This window comes from Chelonia mydas, chromosome 1, assembly GCF_015237465.2.
Source record: "Chelonia mydas isolate rCheMyd1 chromosome 1, rCheMyd1.pri.v2, whole genome shotgun sequence".
Taxonomy (NCBI): Eukaryota; Metazoa; Chordata; order Testudines; family Cheloniidae; genus Chelonia; species Chelonia mydas.
In genome coordinates, this window is record NC_057849.1 from 163,183,486 (window position 1) to 163,196,508 (window position 13,023).

At 44.0% G+C, this 13,023-nt stretch overlaps 1 protein-coding gene across 5 annotated transcripts in view; it reads left to right on the top strand.

The window, feature by feature from the left end:
• The first annotated feature begins 1,183 nt into the window (after positions 1 to 1,183).
• Positions 1,184 to 13,023, top strand: part of TIAM1 (TIAM Rac1 associated GEF 1) — a 248,244-nt gene continuing 236,404 nt past the window's right edge. For 3 of the 5 annotated variants that reach the window (XM_043538299.1, XM_043538292.1, XM_043538293.1), the window contains exon 1: positions 1,191 to 1,364. The gene's annotated coding sequence lies outside the window, so the exon portion shown is untranslated. Of the gene's footprint in view, positions 1,365 to 13,023 lie in introns of all 5 variants that reach the window. The other 2 variants (XM_037905275.2, XM_043538291.1) reach the window with 2 other exon arrangements.

The following is a 13,023-nucleotide window of genomic DNA, read 5'->3' on the forward strand; positions in this document are numbered from 1 at the left end:
GGCATGTTGGTTGTGTATTTTGTATGTTTTCTATATTTTCCCATTATTAACCTTCATAGACCCCTGAAAAACCTTTTCTTAAAGTTTTTCAATTTAGTGAAAAAAGGCATTTGCCAGTTTCTCATGGCATGCAAGCAAATGTTGGTCATGTTCTCAGTTTTCGCCATAAATGATACATTGTTCTTATCATTTAATTTTATTGCCATAGTGCCCAGAGCTTCTAGGCAGGAGTGACACTGAACTCCTTTCCAGGCTGGCTGTTCCCCACTAGAACACCAAATAACAGCTGTCCTAGGTAAAAGCTTAGTTTTGGTTTCAGGTGATGTATTTTAAGGGGTACGTTAAATAAGTGTTTAGAATCCAGTCATTCCTACCAATATGCTGTGGATGCTTTTAGCAAGAGGTTCCCAGAAATATTCTCTTCCCCCCCACCCCCTGCGGGTAGCTTGTGATTAACCACGTTTCCCCAGGCTGCTCCCACACTACAGCCCTGGGCTCCCTGGCAGCACACAGCGGGAGGATGGAAGAGAGGGGCACTGAGGAATATATTACTTTGTCTCCTGGCCACCGCCGGCCCAGAGCCCCGGTGGTACCAAGGACTGGGCTGGGCTCGGCTCGGAGTCGCTCTCCCTGGCAGGGTGCCAGCGCGCGAGCCCGGGGCAGAGCTGGGGGCGAAGCGCGCGCCCCCTGCAGGCGGCGCTGCCGCAGCTGCCCACGTGTTACAGGCTGGGTCTGTTTACTGCCCCCCAACGGGCCGAGAAGGCGGGGCAGAGCTCCCTGCAGGCAGCCAATCCCGCAGGCCCCCCGCGTCGCGCGCGCGAACTTCATCTTACCCCTCCCTTGGCTTTGACTGGCTGCGGGGGCACGTGAGATTGACAGGCAGCTCCGCAGCCCTGCCGGCCGAGGGGCCGCTTTTGTGACGGGTTCCCCCAGCGTTCGGAACGTCGCAAGGCACGTGGTCGGCGGTAGAGCTCCCTGCCCCTTGGGACAGGCCCCCTTCCCAGGGGCCCTGCCCCTCCTCCCCACCTGAGCGCCGCGTGCGCTATTGTCACCCAACCCAACATTCCAACTCCGAACGCCCCGCTGTTCGCCGCCGGCTCCCCCCATTGGCCCGCCTGGCTCAAACTGAGCGGCGGGGCAGCCAATGGCGCTCGGTATCCAAGGAGCTAGCTGGCCCCGCCCTTCGCAGCGCCTGCCGTAACAATATGGCAGCAGCGGCTATTGGTAGGGACGCGGTGTGAGTGGCGGCGGCGGCGGCCGCAGCAGCTCGGGCTCCTTCTCACCCTGCGCGCCCTTCTCCTGCGCCCCCCTCCCCCTCGCCGCTGGCTCAGGGCCAGGCCGGCGGCCGGACGGAGCCATGGCAGGTAGGTCGGGGGGCCGGCGCCGGGCACCTGGGCGAGCCGGGGATGCACGGGGGAAGCTGCCCGTATTGTCATGCCCCGCTGCCCGCCGCCGCTCTCCGGGTCCTAGCGCTGGCGGGAGCGGGGTGCCACCGTGCCGGGCATTGTGCGTTTCCCCGGGCTGGGCTCGGCGGCGTGCGGGGAAAGGGGCCCGGCGGCGAGCGAGGAGGCTGGAGGACGCCTGGGTCGGATGCCGCAGGGGAGGCTGTTTTCTCCTGCTCTCCCCAGCGGGAGGGGAGCGCGCTCTGTCGTGGCGCTGGAGGGGGGAGTTCTCGGCTCCCGTGTATCGCCGAGCCCGGAGCCGCTTCCCGCGACGCCAGCCCGGGGCTCGGAGGGGGTGCGGACTGCGGGGCGAGAGGCTTGCCCGTAACCGCGGGGTTGTCGTGCAAAGGCACGATGCGGACTGGAGCTGGCAGGTAAATATTTGCCACAGTGACAATGGGATCGGGGGATTCCTTGTTCGCAGAGGGGCACTGGCACAGATGGAGCTGAGTGAGCGGCGCGGAAGGGAAAATGGCTTTACCCCCCCCCCCCCCCCAGCCCGTAATCCCTTCCCCTCATTTACATCTGAATTGCTCAAAGATCAAAGCCAACATTTGTCCGGGGCTGTTTGGTGTGGCGGGATACGTCCTTCGTGTGTGGTTCTGCGGGGTGTACGCGCCCCGGGCATTGTGCGTTAGGATGCCTATGGAGGACTTTACCACTCGAATCACCATGCCACTTATTCATTATGCTGCTGCAAGCTGCCGTCGCCGTCCTCCTGTCCTGCTCGCCGGGGCCTGCTTTTGTTTACAGTCTTCAGCTGTGGGCATAATCAGTGAATAGCATTCATAGTGAGATCGCCTTAACTCGGTCCTCAAAAGTGGTTGACCAGTTGGTAAGAGATTGTTTACTAGCTGTCAATTTCTTAAGCTCCCTTTTGAGAGCGGATGATGCAGAGGTATGCAAATATGTATTTCAAGTGAGCTCGATCTTAAAGATTTTGGACCATTGAGAATAATGCATCTTGTTTCAGGGTCTGCACTGGATCATGGTACCAGAGGCCACCCTCACAAGTTTCAGGATTCCAACTTTCAAAATGACTGCATAAAAAGCTGTCAGACTTGTCGTCTTGCTATAGGCTTTTTTAAAAAAAATTGTCCGTCTAGCCATGCAGTCAGGTAGGATAGCACTACCTTGAGACCTGTATATAAATGTGAACATATTTGTGTGGGTTTCCTTTGTGATTTTTACTTGTCATATGTCAATGAATACAGTCTAAATCCCCTTCTCTCTTTACCTTTGAAAAATCCCATACAAATTAAACATTGTAAAAATCATAACTTCAGTATTCTTTACGTTGTCTGATTACTACATGGAAATGCTAAAACTGCAGTTAGTGTATACTTTGACACCAAGTTGTTCAGTGATATTGAACAGAGAATGCGTGCTGCTGCACATGGATGTATTTGCTTATCTAAAAAGAAAAGGAGGACTTGTGGCACCTTAGAGACTAACCAGTGAGCTGTAGCTCACGAAAGCTCATGCTCAAATAAATTGGTTAGTCTCTAAGGTGCCACAAGTCCTCCTTTTCTTTTTGCGAATACAGACTAACACGGCTGTTACTCTGAAACCTTTGCTTATCTAGTTTCTAATGAAAAACTTGGAAGACTGTAAATGGATTACTCCAAGGGATGTGTAGTGGTAAAATGGAATTATGCACGTGCATGATTTGGGGGCAGGGGGAAGGTGGAGTAGACCTCTGAATGTAGAAAATGCATCAGAGAAACTACATTAAAATCTAGGAAAGTCAAGGTTCTAAAAAAGCTGAACTTCACTTGTTTTCCTCTAGGAAAGTTATTCCTAATTTATCTTTTATTTTTTTGTGTGTGGTAAAAAAAAAAAAAAAAATTACTATATTTCAACATTACACATATTAAGGCCCCGATGCTGCAAACACTTAAGAATGTGCTTAAATTTAAACATGGTGAGTACTCCATTGAGGTCAATGGGACTATTCACTCTGTGTAAACCTAAGCATGTGTGTAAGTCTTTGCTAGATCAGGATCTAAATAAGTGAAAATGACTTTTACGATCTGCTTGTGCAACCATTAAACTAGTGAGCACTTACTTATGCACATAATCTCAGCCTTAAATGGAACTACTCGCATAAGTATAATCTTGAGATTGCACAAGAGGGTCCTTAATTTCTCCGAGCAACTGAAGTGCAGTGTTTTGCATAAGGTCACAAAGAATTCAGGAATGAAAACTTTTAGAGAAGAGTTGACTTTTCTTTAGTTTAGAAGCCCCTTCCCACTAATATTTCTAGTTCTATAGTAGTTTTCATCTTCACCAGCCAAATTGGAAAATGCGTATTTAATAGTTGTCAAGCAGTTCTTTACATCCATAATACCAAAAACTGTAAATTAAAATTAGGAAAAACTCGATCTGTTGAGTGATTACTTCTGGTGCCTAACTTGTGATAAGAGCACCTGTTTTTCTTCCTGTATTATTGAAAAGCTTCTGCCAATTTCAGTGGCACTTCAACAGCATAATTTATTGCATAATAATTTATTGAACAAGGGCAAATGAGGCTTAGTTTCATCTTAACTATACAGGCCCTATCCCTCAAAGCTGGTTTCTGGCTAAATAGCAGGAGGAGTCCCTGTTCTGAGTATTTGCTCCTTGTTAGTGTCCGTGTAAAACCGTAGTTTGCCCTCTCCCTAGAGCAGTAGTTGTCAAACTTTGTACTGGTGACCCCTCTCAAATAGCAAACCTCTGAGTGCGGACCCCCCTTAAATATTAAAAAGAAGTGTTTTTAATTTATAACACCATTATAAATGTTGGATACAAAGCAGGGTTTAAGGTGGATGCTGACAGCTCGTGACCCCTCCCCCATGTAATAACATCACAACCCTCTGAGGGGTACCAAACCTCTGCCGTAGATGGAGTCAGTTTATTCAACTAGATTGCTCTTCTTATCCATTACATATGGCAGTTGGGCTCATAAGGAGGCAGTGTAATCTAGTGGATAGTTTTTTGTCTACTTAGATTGTAAAGTCTGTCCTGCAGGGATCATCTCTTGCTATGTGTTTGTACTGTGCCTAGTATAATGGGGCCCTCATCTTGGTGAGGGCCTTGGGAACTACTAAATAATTGGAATGACTAAATGTGTTTCTCAAGAATGATGTTCTACATTGCTAGGAGCAAGGCCACTACGGCACTTTTTGGGTAGGAGGACCTTTCTCTGTAAATTGTGAGGAGAGCAAAGATTTCCGAACAGTTGTGTACAGAAGAGGAGGAATTTCATATACAGGACTCGTCTCTCTGTTATGAGGATACACACACGCGCGCGCGCGCTACTCTAGTCCTGTTAAGGCTGTAGGAATTCTTGTAGGCAGCATAGCTCAAGGAGAGTTCAGGGACAAGTTAGGGTAGGGAATTCTACTGAATTAGGCATCTGTGGTCATGGGGTTTAATGCCTTTTCCAACAGCATAACTTCTTACTCTCGTGGCCTTGTGTTGCCCTGGTTTTGTATTAATGATCTTGAGTGATGTCTTTGTATCATTAATAGCCATATTCTGGTTTCCTTACTCAGCCATTACACAGGTAAAAGTCACCTTAGCTTTCATGAAAATATGACCTGAGTAATGACTAGGGGCTTCAGAATTTGGCTCTGTGTATTCAAACAATTATCAGAGGGGTAGCCGTATTAGTCTGTATCCACAAAAACGAGGAGTCCGGTGGCACCTTAAAGATTCACAGATTTATTTGGGCATAAGCTTTCTTGGGTAAAACCCACTTCTTCAGAAGCATGGAGATTACGTTAATCTTTAAGGTGCCACCGGACTCGTAGTTTTTTATTCAAACAATGCTGACTATATTTTGGGTTAAAATAAGCTGACAAACTGCCTCTTTAAGAAGTCTTTTAGGTTTCACTGATTAATCTGTTAGAATGGATTTCTGTAAATCCTGATTAATCTATTGAATGACCCAGCTCTAGGGTCCGTTTTTAGAAGAGGGAGACACAAACAACTTTTTCTGATGTGTTCAGAATCATTTGTTGTGGCTATACAGCATAACCATTCAGTAATGCAGAATAATCCCTCATTACCTTACGTGATATCTGGTCCAAGAGATCACTACTTTCAGAAGTTAAAAACTGCTTGATACTGGATTTAACAGCTATTCATTGCAGTATTCACTATCAATTATTCAAGAACTAGGTGCTCCTGCTACAGTGATGAGCATGGTATAAATAACTAGATCGATAGAACTACTAGATTTTTAGCAACAGGATTCAAAGTTATGGTTTCCACAGCAACTATTACTCAGGCCCCCTTGCACATATGCAATACTTTCCATTTCTTATTTGATCTGGTAAAAGCACAAGAAACTAAATACTCCTCCCTGCTCACATTTTGCTCTTATTCCTCCCACTCTCCTTTCTACCTCCTTCCTTTTTATTCTCTCTGCCTCCTGCTCCCACTCTGAGCTTCATGCCTCCTTTTGTGCCACCTCCTACTCTTCATACCGCAGTTGCATGTATGCCTTAGAAAAATCACTACTTGTCCAAGTGCGTTTTGTCTTCCTTCAGATCCTTCCATTATCTTAGGTATCTGTTTCTAGCTGTACTCGCACTGTGCTAGGCACTATACAAATGTATAGGAAGCAGCCGTCTGTCTTATTTTTACATTGTAAGTCATTCATTGCAGAGCCAAGGGCAGGGAGTATGTAAAACCCATTCCTCTTTACCTGATGCCTTCCTCACCAGGGGTGGCTTCACACTGTCCTGTACCTGAACTGTTGCTTTGTGCCTTTTCTCTGAGTTAGATTATAAAATCTTTGGAACAGGAATTATGGTCTTGTTTTGTAAAGTTTGTCATGTACACTTATGGTGTTGTATAAATATTCCCATGTGTAGTGTGAAGCTTAATGCATATATGCAATGTGGCTGGGAGATGGTTTCCAGAGCCTCTAAACTTTGAATTTTGGATGGTTTTGCCATTTTAACTCTAATGCAATGTTAGCATATTTAATTTTCCTGTTTTTAAAAAAGAATCTTTAAGAAGAGTTTAAGTCATTAGAAATGCACTTGCATTTATCTGAATATGTATAAACTTTAAGTGAGCAAGCAGATTTTCAGTCTTTCAAATTTACTTCTGGGCTGAGAACAAGCATTTTGGGGACTGACCTTTTTAATATTTTCGTTACAGCATAAACCACTTAAAAATAAAAGCACAGAATGAGTGCCATCTCAACCATAACTATAATAACTAATGAAATAAGTGCATTCTAGCAAGAATGAATAAAAATTAGTAAGCTTGATGTGAACCAAAAGGTAGCCAAGTCAGTCAACATCAAATTAAGGATTCTTTATTGCTGAGGAATCCATTCCAAAAAGGAATTGAACTGGAAATGTCTTGTATCCAAAATCAGTCGGGCAACCTACTGAGCTAAAGGATAATCTGTGTTGTCTGTTAGTAGTTCTCTTCGAAGCCTCTAAGCAAGAGGGTTTCTTTGCAGAAAAGATGTGTTCTACAGTCCCTTTTCCTTAGGTTTTCCCCTGAAGTGCTGACTAGGACCTTAGCTTATAGATCTAGCCATTTTACCAATGTATTTCAAGTCCGTTACTTTCAAAACAGCAGATGTATACACAATATGGACACCCTCCATATTCCAAGAGGAATTTTCACCAACCTCCAGTTGGAGGCATTTTATTTAGTCAGCTTCACTTAAAATTCAAGAATTGGTATTAGCAGCAATTCCATAAAGTAGTTTGCCAGTTACCTGGGGATTCTTAGGAAGAAGGCTTCCTTGAAAATTGCTAGCTGAGATACAAGGGTGTTACAAATGGGGTTGCCTCCAGGGTCTTGCTTTCTATTTTTGTTAGTAACCTTCCAGGTCAGTGTGTTCTTTTCTATGCATATGTATTCTGTTGATGTGGCTTGTTTTACAGTGTACTCATCCCCTTCCAGATTGTCGGCAGCCTACAGTTTTAGCTAACTAGAATGGGGAGCATGATTCTTCTCCCATGAGTTGGTTTTTTTTAAAATGAAATTTAAACCCAAATCATCATCTTTGATACACTTCCCAGTTATAGAAACCAACTGCTCACTGATTAAAACAGCAGCTGGTAATGTCTTGAAGTAGGCAGACCAGTTTAAATACCTTTGACTCTCAACTAGATGTCTTTGAGCAAAATATATGGATTATATTCTCACCACAATGGGCCCAAATTTAACTGCATTGTGCAGATTAAGAATCTGAATTTATTTGCAAGGCAGCAGGTTACTCTTCAATAGCTATTATCCACCCTGCTTAGTAGGGATATTGCATGTTGGGTGAGATAGCAGAGGCCAGTAGTAATAAACCACCTGGGAGAAGAGCTAAATATAGTCTTTACTAGAGTAAGGGCCATGTGTTTACTTTTTTGTGTATTCAGAACCCATCATTGTGCCCTCTGCAATCAACTTAATTGGCATAGTCTTTCTGAGTGAAGGTGCTGATGTTGGTAGACAATGTGTTTATATCTTGGCCCTAGCACATTTAGGTTTGCTTCTTTCCATTGCAGTCTGCAAGTACACCTTTTTCTCTTCTCTCTCTCTGTTAACTTTAAAATGCCTCGAGCCAACCCTTATGAGGAGCAGACTATTGGGGCTGAAGCCTGAGATAGTTGGAATGAGATCCCTAATCCATTAGTAGGACCCTACCAAGTTCATGGCCATGAAAAACACATCATGGCCTGTAAAATCTGGTCTCCCCACGTGAAATCTGGTCTTTTGTGTGCTTTTCCCTGTACTATGCAGATTTCATGGGGGAGACCAGCATTTCTCAAATTGGGGGTCCTAACCCAAAAGGGAGTTGCAGGGGATCACAAGATTATTTTAGGGGGGTTGTGGATTGCAATCCTTACTTCTGCGCTGCCTGCAGCGTTGGGCAGCTGGAGAGCAGCGGCTGTTGGCCAGGTGCCCAGCTCTGAAGGCAGTGCCCTGCCAGCAGCAGCGCATAAGTAAGGGTAGCAGTACTGCAACCCCCCACTACAATAATCTTGTAATCCCCCCCCTTCCATCCAACTCCTTTTTGGGTCAGGACCCTACAATTGCAAATTATGAAATTTCAGATTTAGATAGTAAATTTCATTATTTCAGCTATTTTAAAAATCCTATCACCATGAAATTGACCAGAATGGACTTCAAATGTGGTAGGGACCTATCCATAGTATTAAAGAAACTCAACTCTTATTTTAAGCATAAATGCCACCATTGAGGAGTGGAGGAGAATGAGAGGGACTCATCACATTCCCAGGGGCAGATCCTCCGCTTCTGATGTCAGTTTGTCTCTGACAGCTTACACAGCTGAGGTCCTGATGCCTAGTGTCTTCCCAAAATAATAAACTGAAAGAGGGTGGTAAAAAGTCATTGGGTAAGGGTCGGAGGATAATAGGTCCAAACTTTTTAAAGATATATGCTCTAAACACAGTTCCTGTCTCAAATAGAATATGATTTTAAAAGAGATGAAGATAGACAAAGGGTGAGAACAGGTTATGTAAATTTCTTAAAGATCTCCAGGGTTAACTGCAGAAGTTCCAGAGTATCAGACTTCCCTGCTTGCCTAAATAGGCAAGGAAAGTAATCTCTTGCATATATGCAGAACAGTTTTCAGATATATTAATCTAGCTTTAAAAAAACCCCAAACACTTCTTCAAACAAGGCACAATATCCATTCATCACTGAGGTCTTCATATATATCAACTTAGAAGTTTAAAAAAACCAAACCATTTAAAGTTCTATCTTCAACCGAAAATCCTTCTTTATTTATAAAAATTAAAGCCCCAAATGCAATAATACAGAAGTAACAATTTCAGTGCTTTGAATACTATAGATACTTAAACTAAGGGCTATCTACCCTGTGAACATAAGTATTACATTTTATCATGCAAAAAGGTTACTGCTTCATAATATTCAGTACATCTTTCTATGTAATTCTTCCTCCTTCACTCTCTGTTCCAACCCTTATTACAGTTTTCCTCCCCATAGTTGGATAATCTAATCAGCTGAACTGATTTTAAACAACCCAAAACAAATACGCACTAGTTTTTTCTTAATCAGAAAAGTTTCAGCTCCAAGCAACTGAAAATAGTTATGGAAATATCATCTCAAGTAAAATTAGAATGTCCTTATTGAAATACTATTATGAATTTGAAAGATGTTTTTGCCTTCATTATTTGAGACATCTCCTTGAGCCATGGTTTATTGACAATTCTATTTTACTTCAGGTAATCGCATTACTTATTGAAGGACAGTGATTTTTTTCCCCTCAGAACATTAGACTTAATTTAATGCAAAGTAGTTCTCTTACACATTGACGGAGTATCTTATTACAGCAATAAAGCTTTGGAGGAAATGTCCAACAATAAGTTGAGAAATGTATTCTCTGCAAAGCTTCACTCAAAGCTAAAGCTGTAAACTGTCTTTCTGAAATGCAGCAAGTGTCCCAAAAATGGTTTCACTTTCTCATAAATTCCACTGTTAATTCAGAAGTGTTCGGATTCTCTTTGGGATCACTAATTCTGTGGAAAGAATTAGTTGAAAAGTAGAGTTTAATGTCTGAAGTTTCTGGGTGCCCTTTACAGTCTGTTTCTAGCTGCAGTGAGTCTGTAGATCTACTATAGGAGTTCATACATGGTGGTGGCTGTCTGTTCTAGTTGGATATGGCAGTTTGAATATCCAGTGTTTCCATGGCTTTCCCTCAGTTCACTTCCCTGTGTCTCACCATCTGCTTTTTTCACCTGCCCACTGCATACTGATGGTACTTGGTCTTGGGTATAGCCAGGACTCTCTGTTTACACAGTACATGCTACTCCATCTCTTTCTTTACAGAAAGACCTCCATGTTACCCTTTCAGACATGAAATTACTTCAGCAGAATGTTGTGCATGAATGCTGTCTGACTTCTCCAGACTTAATCTTTTTCTCACTTCCCTAGTCTGCTTTTTCTCCTATTGAAGTAGTTTTCTGTGAGGTTAACTTGCCTTAGGAGTGATTTAGAAGTGATTGATTTCCTGGATTGCAACAACACTTTGTAGGTTTATTTCACTAGAATCTCAAGGTCTGGAATGTTTTCATTAATCTTTTCTTAATTCTCACTCCCCTTTCTCTAGGTATACTTCTCCTGCATCCCCATCCTCTAAATGCTGGTCTGTGGAGTCTCCTCGATGCTTGGTTAATATATTGCCTGGCTTTTTTCATCTGGTGTCGCAGGCTGTCTTCCATTCAAGCTTCTAGGCTAATGGAAATAACTGGCAACTAGTGGTGTCTGTGCGTGTCTTTTTGAAAAACTATTACAAGATAGAAAAAACTCTAGTTCAGCACCTCCTTACTTTTGAAGATTCAGCTGCAGCCTGCTAGGAGAAAACTTAAAGGGATAGAGTCCTATTAGAAACCATATATTTTTGCATTGATTGTACAGAGGAGCCCTACTGCAATTTGCAAGTAGAAATTTGTTTTTCAACTGCCAGCCTTCAGAACCAGTGTAAGACCTGAATGTGAAGCTGTGTTCATTTTGGCTTGTGCAGCATCACCAGAAATATTCTCCAGATGAAGTTCTTCCCTCCATTATAGCTATGCAACTGTAAGCCCTTCAGTGGGATTGCACAGGTAGAATAAAGTGAATAATTAAAAACAGGGTCCTACAAAAGGAACTTATCAATGCTGCCCATGTGCAAGCTGGAAGAGAATCTCAGTCACTGTCCAAGAGCAGTGTTTCTGTAAGGCTGACAGCAGTAGCATAGCAAAATCTCTTGTTAAAGTAATTGTATATAATCTGATATCAACAGGAAGTAGGTCTGCTGAGTAAAAAGATACTTGTAAATACTAACTCTTCAGACCAGAACCACACGGTAAGTAGGTGGAGCTCTCATCCTGTTAATGCAATAGTGTACACATCCTGATACTATCCCCTTCTTCAGGGTTTTTCTGATAACAGAAACCTCAGCCTATACTTTGGCTTTTTCTAGAGTTTATCCTTACCTGTTAAGCCCTAAATCAGAGGAAACTATCTTTACAGCATTATTAGCTCAAGCTATAATTTGAGTTTTGCCCCTAACCTGATTTCCATCCTCACATAAACATTTGAAGCTCCACTTAAGTGGTTCTTTCAGCTTGAGCTAGCTGGCTGGTCAGAGGGTGTAGGTTGAAGCATGTCTCTTGCTGATTCTGGAGCTTGTAATGCATTGGGGGTGCAGCAGTTGAGTTACAACTCATCAGATTCTAATCCAATTACTCTGAGTTCAGTCACTCAGTGTAGCTCCTGTTTTGCAGCATGGTGATACTTAGGGCATGTCTACACTGGCTAAATTACAGCACCAGCAGTTACAGCATCACTTGGAGCACAGAAGGGAAACCGCTGTTGTGTGTTCACACTAACAGCTACCCGCACAATAGTGTGTTCACACTTGCAGCAGTATTCAGAGTGGTGCACTGTGGGCAGCTATCCCACAGAGCACCTTTTTCTCTTTTGCTGCTAAGACTGTGGAAGGTGGGGGGTGGGTTGTGGGGCATCCTCAGTGCTGTCCCAATGCCCCATGATGCATTGCTTTGCATCCCAGCAATCCCTGTGCTTCTGTCTGCATTTGGTGCCATATTCCAAAGGTTTGTGTACAGCGCACCCTGCCTCTTTCAGACAGCAGGAATGGATCCCGAACTGTTGACCAGTATGCTCTTGCTCTGACCAACATGTCATGAGTGGCAGTGGAGTTATTTCTTAAACTACAAAGGCAAGACGAGTGTAACATTGATCTTGCCACACATAGTAGCTATGACACTAGATTGCTTGTGGTATTCACAGTGGTGCTGACCACAGTGGAATGCCACTTTTGGGCTTGGGAAACAAGCACAGAGCGGTGGGATCACATCGTGATGCATGTTTGGGATGATGAGCAGTGGCTGCAGAACTTTCACATGAGGAAATCCACATTCATGGGACTGTGTGATGAGCTAGCCCCAGCCCTGTAGCGCAAAGACACAAGAATGAAAGCTGCTGTGTCACTGGAGAAGCACGTGGCGATTGCACTGTGGAAGCTGGCTACTCCAGACTGATACCTATCAGTCGCTAGCCAGTTCGGAGTGGGAAAGTTGACTGTTGGAGTCGTGTTGATGAAGTGTGCAGGGCCATTAATTGCATCCTGCTCCAAAAGACTGACTCTCCACAACATGTGTGATATTGTGGATGGCTTTGCACAAATGGGCTTCCCTAACTGCCAAGGGGCAATAGATGGCACACACATTCCAATTCTGGCACCAGACCACCTAACCCCAGAGTACATTAATCAGAAGGGGTATTTCTCAATGGTTCTCCAGGTGTTTGTGGATCACCAGGGGCATTTCACAGACATCAATGCAGGCTGGTCCAGGAAGGTGCATAATGCACACATCTTTTGGAACACTGGCCTGTTCAAGAAGTTGCAAGCAGGGACTTTCTTCCTGGACCAGAAGATCACCATGGGAGGTCGAAAAGCCCATTGTGATCCTGGGAGGCCCTGCCTACCTCTTAATGCCATGGCTTATGAAGCCATACACAGGGCAACTTGACAGCAGCAAGGAGTGGTTCAGCAACAGGCTCAGCAAGTGCAGAATGACTGAGT